Source organism: Mastomys coucha, unplaced genomic scaffold (assembly GCF_008632895.1).
Source record: "Mastomys coucha isolate ucsf_1 unplaced genomic scaffold, UCSF_Mcou_1 pScaffold22, whole genome shotgun sequence".
NCBI lineage: Eukaryota > Metazoa > Chordata > Mammalia > Rodentia > Muridae > Mastomys > Mastomys coucha.
Window position 1 is genome coordinate 166894174 of NW_022196905.1, and position 8455 is coordinate 166902628.

Here is an 8455-nt window from a genome sequence, read left to right on the forward strand (position 1 = left end):
AAAAAAAAAAGTATAAGAAATATTAAATGGGAACAGGTAGAAATGGACCATGTGAAAAATGTAAAAGAGGAAGGGGCTACAAAAAAAAACTATTGGAAATCTGAGCTGTAAAAATAATCCATGATTTTCTTAAAGATCAGCCTTCAGGTTAAACTCTAGACTGTATGCAGTCAAAGAGTGGGGGGGAAATGATGAAAATTCATTCAAATCAGAAGAATGGAGCACAAAGAAGCCAAGAGGGTACAGGGTGATAGCATTAAGTGTGCACTGAGAGATTCAAACTCCCCCCCTACCCCACCCCACCCCGTTCCTTGCCACCTGCTTCCAAAAAGATCTAGAAGGCAGGAAGTGTGGTGACTGCCTCTAGTCCCAGCACTCTGGAAGCAGAGGCAGATGGATCTCTGTGAGTTTGAGGCCAGCCTGGTCTACAGAAAAATTTCCAGGAGAGCCAGCACTACATACACAGAGAAACCCTGTCTCAAAAAAACCAAAACAACAAAATGAAGGAAAATAAATTGAACCCAAGGAAGACTCTAGAAGGAGAAAGAGGTAAAAATAGCCCTACGGCTGTTTTTTGATAAGCTTGGTTTTTGTTTATCTGGGGCTTTTTGTTTGTTTATCTGTTTGTCTGTTTACGTTAACTCCCTTACTTTTGTGTACAGATTTATTTAGGTGGCAAACTGGAGACCAGAGTCACTGACCTCCCAGAGCAAGCAGCAGGTACGCTGGGCAGACGTGGGTTCTAGAGCATCCGGCTGGATTCTACTGTACCGCTAGTCATCCTCCGGGCTACAGCGCAAGTGACATATCTCTAGAGATTTCCTGCCTTTCCCTGGTCTCGTGATGATAACAGCAACTTCCTGATTCCCTGGAGCACAAGGACAGAGCAATCTCAAAGTTAAGTTCTCTTACTCAACTTCCTCTGCAATGGTTCTGTCTGCGTCTGCTCCTGTTAGAGCCAGGGAGGTGGCTGGGTGGGTTAGGCACTTCCTGCACAGATGTGAGGACGTGAGTTCATATCGCCAGAACTCATGCTTATATGACTCTGCTCATGAGCTTCTGAACTCATAACGCTCTGGGAGGCAGAGACAGGGGTGTCCCCTGTTACGTGGCATGCATAGCAGTGGACAGTGAGAGACCTAAGGTGGTCTCAGGGTGGAAAGGCAAGGACCACTAGGCTGTCCTCTGACCCCATCATGAGTTTCTTGGCATATTCATACTGGCACTAACACACACCGTACACACATCACACACAGAATACACAGAACACACACAGACTTTTTCTTAATAGCTAATTTATTTTTATTTTATATACATTGGTGTTTTGCCTGCATGTATATCTGTATGAGGGTATCAAATATTGGAGTTACAGACAGTTGTAAGCTGCTTTGTTGGGGGCTGGGAATTGAACCCAGGTCCTCTGGAAGAACAGTCAGTGTTCTTAACTACTGAGTCATCTCTCTAGCCCCCAGATTTTTGTTCAAATATGTCGTCTAAGAATTCTTATATTGGAAACAATCCCAAAGTCCTATGTTGGAAGATTTTTGGAGGTAAGGGTCAGCCTTTGAACACAGATGAGGTGAAATGAGGGGAAACCCCATGAGGACATAGGTAACTTTCTCATCTTTTTTTTTTTTTTTTTTTTTTTTAGAGATTTATTTTATGTATATGAGTACACTGCCACTGTCTTCAGACACACCAGAAGAGGGCATCAGATCCCATTATAGATGGTTGTGAGCCACCATGTGGTTGCTGGAAATTGAACTCAGGACCTCTGGAAGAGCAGTTGGTGCTCTTAACCGCTGAGCCATCTCTGCCTCCTGACCTTATCATCTTATGATCCAAGCTAGCATGCTTCCTCATTCTCCATGTGTGAAGCCCTGGGCCAAGTCTTGGTCCAGCAACAGCCCTTATCTCTGTACATACCTGAGAAGCTGAGACAGGAGACTTGCATGTTTCGTGATATAGAAACATGATAGGAAACATCATAACAAGACCATAATCCAAAGAAAAGAAGGAAGAGGTAGGCTGTGCTGTATCTCAGCAGAGGAACACTTGTCTAGCTCAGGCAAGATCCTGGTTCAATGCCCATCTGAATTCTGAGAGGTGAGAGGAGCATGCTCCGAGAACTGTGAGCTAAATAAGTCTTTATTCTTTATAAAGTACCTCATATATTTTGCTATAGCAAAAGAAAGTGCATGAAGACCAGGGAATACCTCAGTAGGCAGAGAGACCTATCACCAAGCTTGATGACCTGTACTAGATCCTACAGACCCACATTGTGGAAGGAAAAAACCCATTCTGCAAATTGTCCTTTAACCTCCATATGTGCACGGTGACATGTGTGCACATGAACACACAAACACAGACCTGCACATACATGCTCACACAGAATAAATGTAAAAAAAAAAAATTTAAGAAGGAAAGCACATTGAGATGGCACATTCCTCTCCTGGGAAAATAGTAGCTTTCTAGATTTGTATCTGTTGGCGACTGATAAACACGTAAGGGTTATATTTGAAGGTTCAGTACTTTTTGCAAAAAAAAATAATAAAGAATTTTAAGACAATAGAAAGAATATCAGGAAGCTGTACAACTAGCCCAAGACATCCAATTTTCAAATAATAAAATTCTAGAATGAAAACTCAAGAGAAACTAAGGAAAAGAAATCATTAAAGAAATAATCCAAGAAATGTTCAGAATTAAACCATCTCTGTGTGGGCCGAAAGAGACACCGTAGTACCTAGAACAAAGGAAGATATCAGACACTGCTATCGTGTAGATTTTAATGTCCTCCAAAGACCCAGACACTACAGGCTTGGTCAACAGTGATGTTGCATTGTGGGTAGGAGTATAGAACCTTTAGGAGATTGGAGACTGATCTAAGAAAGTCATTGAGGATGAACCCTTGAAGGGAGTACTGGAACCCTGACTCATCCTGTTTCTCTCTGTTTCTTAGTTACTATGAGGTGGACCGATCTGTGTTTGTTCCCACCGTGATGGACCTACCACCTCAGGGCCAAAGCAACAGGGCCATGCAAGAGCACTGAAGTCTTCAAAAATATGAAGCTGAATAGGGCTGAGAGACTAATTGAGAGCTTGTGTAGCACAGACAGGGCTCTGGGTTTTTATCCACAAAACAAAACTTTATGGAGAGCTTGGGGCCAACTTGACTCATAAAATAAGAAAATCAGGGAGCCTAGAGAGATGTCTCGGTGGTTAGGAACATTCCCTGAGCTTTTAGAATGCCAGAGTTTGGTTCCCTGCTGCCTATATACATCTAAAAAATAAAATAAAATAATAAAATAAAGGAGCTGAGCATTGGGCATGGTGGCACGTGTCTGTAACCCTAGCGTGTGCAAGAGTGAAGCAGGGGGCTGTTTCTGAGTTTAGGTCAGCCTGGGATGCCCATCTTGTCTTAAAAACAAAAAATACTAAGTGCATTTTCTTCTTCTGGTATTTTGTCACAATGAATAAAATATCAAAATATTGAGCATTCAGAAAACAATGGCACTGCACATTTTTAAAATAGGAAAAGATATAATACATATTTCACATACAAAACTATAATACTTGTAATACAGTATGAGCAATCAGAATGCAGTTTGCCTCCTAGAAAAGCAGCATATGGGCTGGGGATGCAGTTCATTGATGGAGTGCTTGCCTAACCAGAGAGAGGGCCTAGCGATGTAGAAACAGCCTGTGGTACACAGACCTGTAAGCCCTGCACTCTGGAGGTAGAGGCAGGAGGATCAGAAGTTCAAGGTCATGCTCTGTAACACATGAGACCCTGTGTGAAGGAGGACAACAGAAAACAAAACCAAAAATAAACAAATAAGATAACTTTGTAATCTAGAATAGTGAAGCATGACCTCAAAATTGTAAAAAAAAAAAAAAAAAAAATCTAACCAGAACTCACATTGGACTAAAATGCTAATCATCTGGAAGGATAGAGCGATTTTTTTTTTTAAGTACAAAATGTTTTTTCTAAGTCTTATCTGTAGGGAAGCTGCTGTAGGGTGTGACACACACAAAAATAAAGGAGCTAACCAAGAAAGAGGAAGCCATGAGATACATAAAGCTTCACCCCGAAAGAGGAGATATCAAGACAATGACTGTGTAAGAGAAGAAAGCTGCAGGAAGGAGGGACATAATATAAGATAAAGCAGGGCCACCGAAGGGAGACTTTGTAATAAGAATAGAGAAAAGTAAGCAAATAGAAGGGAAAGCACATAGACCAGGGCCAGCTTGGGCTACCGAGTGAGTTCCAGGCCAGCCCTGGCTACAAAGTAAGACCCCCATCTCAAAAACAACAGCAGGTAAAATAAGATAAAATAACTAAACCAGGCATGGTGAGCCACATGACTTTAACCCCAGTTCTAAGGAGGTGGAGACAGGTGGATCTCTGAGTTTAAGGAACAGAAGAGGAGAATGTCCACCTAAAGATGTCCAGGTCACGGCTCTCACAGGAACTTAAGCAAGCTCATGAGCACAGAATTTACAGATAGGATGGAGAACACCAAAAGAGCCAGTTGATGGAGCTGGAAAAGGTTGCTTCTCAAAAAAGAAAGGAGGGCAGGCTGTTGGTTTTGTTGTATTTAGGAGGTCTTATACAATCCAATCTTAATTATAAGTGTGTGAACTGGAAATAAAGATAAGACTTAAGCCAGGCAGGCATTGTGCTGTACACTCCTAATTCCAGTACTCAGGAGTTGGAAGCAGGAAGATCGCAAGCAAGTTTTAAGGTAGTCTGGGCTACACGGCAAAACTGTCTCATAAAAACAAATGGTGGGGGCTGGCGAGATGGCTCAGAGGTTAAGAGCACTGACTGCTCTTCAGAAGGTCCTGAGTTCAAATCCCAGCAACTGCATGGTGGCTCACAACCACCCGTAATGAGATCTGACACCCTCTTCTGGTGTGTCTGAAGACAGCTACAGTGTACTTACAAATAATAAATAAATAAATCTTTAAAAAAAAAAACAAAAACAAATGGTGGGTCATTGGGATGGCTCAGCAGGTAATCCCACCAGGCAATCCTCAGGACCTACATGGTACAAGAAAACTGATTTTCCCTCTTGCCTTCCTGTTCCTTCTCTCCCCATCCCTCCCCCTCCCCTCACCCTTCCACATGCTCATGGCTGGCCTCTACTTCTCTTCTTGAAAAGGAAAATTAAGTTTGAGGCCTGTGCTGGCTAATAAAAAAATAGCCAGATGCTCTGTTGACTCAAATTAGCACCACCCTTAAAAATTCCTGCTCTGATCTGCACGTACTATAGTTAATATTTAAATTGGCCAATCATATATAATTATGCTAATTCCTTTGTTCCCTCAGACCTTTTTCCTATATAAACCCCTAACCCCTGAGCCTAGTCGTCTCCTGTGTGAGAAATGTGCCGACCCGGGGCTCCAATATTAAACTGCCTCATGTGTTTACATCAAGACGGTCTCTCGTAATTCCTTGGGTGCACATCCTCCTGAGACTTGAGTGGGGGTCTTCCCACGGGGGTCTTTCATTCTCTTTTCTCTCTCTCTCTCTCTCTCTCTCTCTCTCTCTCTCTCTCTCTCTCTGCCTCTACTACCCTTTTAACTCCCCTCCCCATGCCCTGAATAAACTATTCTATACTAAAAAGAAAAAGAAAGAAAGGAAGGAAGGAAGGAAGGAAGAAAGAAAGAAAAAAAGAAAGAAAGAAAAGGAAGAAGGAAAACTGGCTTTCAAGAGCTGTACCTTCACATGCATAGATATAAATAGCAGGGCACGGTGGCACGCACCTTGATTTCTAGCAGTAAGGTGGGAGAGGTGATCTGAAGGCTGAACTCGGCTACATAGAACTACAGTTCTCAACCTGTGGGTCTCGACCCCATTGGGGGCTCAAATAACCTTTTCACAGGGGTCACCTAAGACCATTAGAAAACACAGATATGGATTACATTACAATCCATTCACGGTAGCAAAGTTACAGTTTTGAAGTAGCAACAAAAATAACTTTATGGTTGGGAGAGCTCACCACAATATGAGGAACTGTATTAAAGGGCCACAGCATCAGGGAGGTTGAGAGCTACTTGACAGTTTCAGGACAGCCGGGGCCACAAAATAAGTCCTTGTCTCAAAAATAAATAAATAAATAAGTAAATAAATAAATAAATTCCAGAAAATTGCTGGTCCTTTCCAAGAGGGAATTAATAAGCCAGACAAGGGTCCAGCAAATGCCTGACCAATAAGAAGGAAAGCGTTCAAACGTCATTAGGGAACAAAACTACAGTCTCTACTTACCAGAAAGAGTTTAAAACACTGCCTACAGCTTTGTTCACTTAAAGTTCAGATGAAACAAAATTGACCCAAAAATAGTCAAACTGAACCGACAGCTATTAAGATTCTGCATTGCTAATCGAGGTATCCGCTCCAGGTGGCTTTAAAAACTTTTTTTTCTTAAACTTTCAAAGTATAAATAAACACGGTCTTAAACCAATGTTTTCAGTTCCTGTGTTGGATGCTGTCCTAAATCCTTTTTCTGGTAAGATTTTTCTGTGGGACACAGGAAGCTCCGCCACAGCCCACATTTTCCAGCTATGACAAAACTACTCCTGGGAGGGATGTGCCCTGTGGCTTGGCTTTGAGAGCCTTAGGACAGTATCCCAGCACTGTGCTCCAAACCCAGCCAGCATGTGACATTCCGCCTTTCAGCTTGAGCAGACATGGTTTTCAGCATCTCCATCGCTCATCCTTTCCCAGCACTAGATTTAAAGAGCAACATTCGTTCTCACCTCCCTGAAGGCCAGAAGGTCAGACCAAGGTGGTAGAGCACTAGTTCCCTGAGAGGTATAGGGGAAACCTGTTCCAGCCGGTTGTCTTTGCCACTGCCAGTCCTTGGGCCCTCTCTGCTTTGAATCTATATGGTATCTCTGAAGATGTGGCCGAGTCCAGATTTTCTTACTTTTTACTTTTTTTCCTGTGTGTATATGTGTATGTGTGTGTGTGCATGAATGTATATTGCATGAGTGTATACATATTTGCATGTGTGCGAGCCACATGAACCCAAAAGTCTCTCACACTCCAGTGCATATATAGGCAAGCATGTACATGTACATTGTACATATACACATATCTTTTTAAAACAATTTTTTGTTTTGAGACAAGGTTTCTCTACATAGTAGCCTGGTTGTCACAGTAATCTCTATGTATGTAGACCAGGCTGGCCTTGAACTCTCAGAGATCTGCCTGCCTCTGGCTCCTGTGTGTTGGGATCCAAGGTATATGCCACTATGCCTGGCTCCTGCTCACACAATTTTTAAATGTTGAAAAAGATTAAATAGATTTCAAAGGAGATTGCTTGCCCACTTTTCCCTTTCTTGTGGGCAATAACAACATGGCATTGAACAGATGAAACTGAACATTTTAGGAGGCGACAGAGAAACAGGAAACATCAACCTGGACCTCCAAACATCAACCAAAAGCCTAGCCTGGATAATTCATTTTGAAACTGACCAACAGTTCCATCATATTTAGTCAGCTGGACTTGTATTTTCTTTCTCATCTTGTTGTCATAGGAGCTTAGCATTCACCTTAATGAACACAGCTAGCACACTCCCTTCTGATTATTTACATTTATCTCAAGAATTTATTGTTTGGTCTGCCAGGTGGAAGGATGTGCCCCTGTTTTCCCAGCACTTGGGAGGCTGAGGAAGGTCAAGAAATTCCAGGTCAGCCTTGGCCGAATATGAAGCCAGCCTGGGCTACACGAAACACTATTATAAATAAATAAATAAATAAATAAATAAATAAATAAATAAATAAATAAATAAATAAATAGAAAAGAAAGGAAGGGAGGGAGGGAGGAAGGGAAAGAGGCAAGGAGGCAAGGAGGGAGGAAGAGAAGGAGGGAGGGAGAGAAAGAAGGAGGGAGAGGGGGAACTTGTTGAAGTATATTACCTGTTTCTTTTTTGTTTTGTTTGTTTTGAGACACTATATAGCCTTGGCTGGCCTGGAACTTGCTGTGTAGACCAGGCTAACCTCTAACTCAGATCTCCCTGCCTCTGCCACAGAGTGCTGGGCTTAGAGGCGTGCACAGCCATGCTCAGCTGTTGTCTCCTTTTCTGTCACCATGATAAATCATTCTGACCAAGAGCAACTCAGAGGAAGAAAGGGTTTGTTTGGTTTGTACTTCCAGGTTCCAGCGCATCACTGTGGGAGGTGAGGGAGGCTGGCTTACAGCTTGTGATCACGCCAGACTTCTTATATAAACCTGCCCAGGGATGCTGCCACTTGCAGTGAGCTGGACCCTCCCAAGGCAACCCTCAGTCAGGACCATGACAGAGTCACAGTCGCAGGCCACTCTTAATCGAAACGACTCTTCAATTGAGGTTCCTTCTCCCCAGGTCACTATACTTTGTGTCAAGTTGACAATAGAGGCAGGCAGATCTCTGTGACTTCATGGCCAGCCTGGTCTACAGAGTGAGT

General features: G+C 42.7%; 1 long non-coding RNA gene across 1 annotated transcript in view; it reads left to right on the forward strand.

The window, feature by feature from the left end:
• The window catches only part of LOC116071249, a 3826-nt gene extending 2910 nt beyond the window's left edge, over positions 1 to 916 (forward strand). The window contains exon 2 of the long non-coding RNA XR_004110787.1: positions 663 to 916. This is a non-coding gene — a long non-coding RNA (uncharacterized LOC116071249). The remainder of the gene's footprint in view (positions 1 to 662) is intronic.
• Positions 917 to 8455: the final 7539 nt, after the last annotated feature.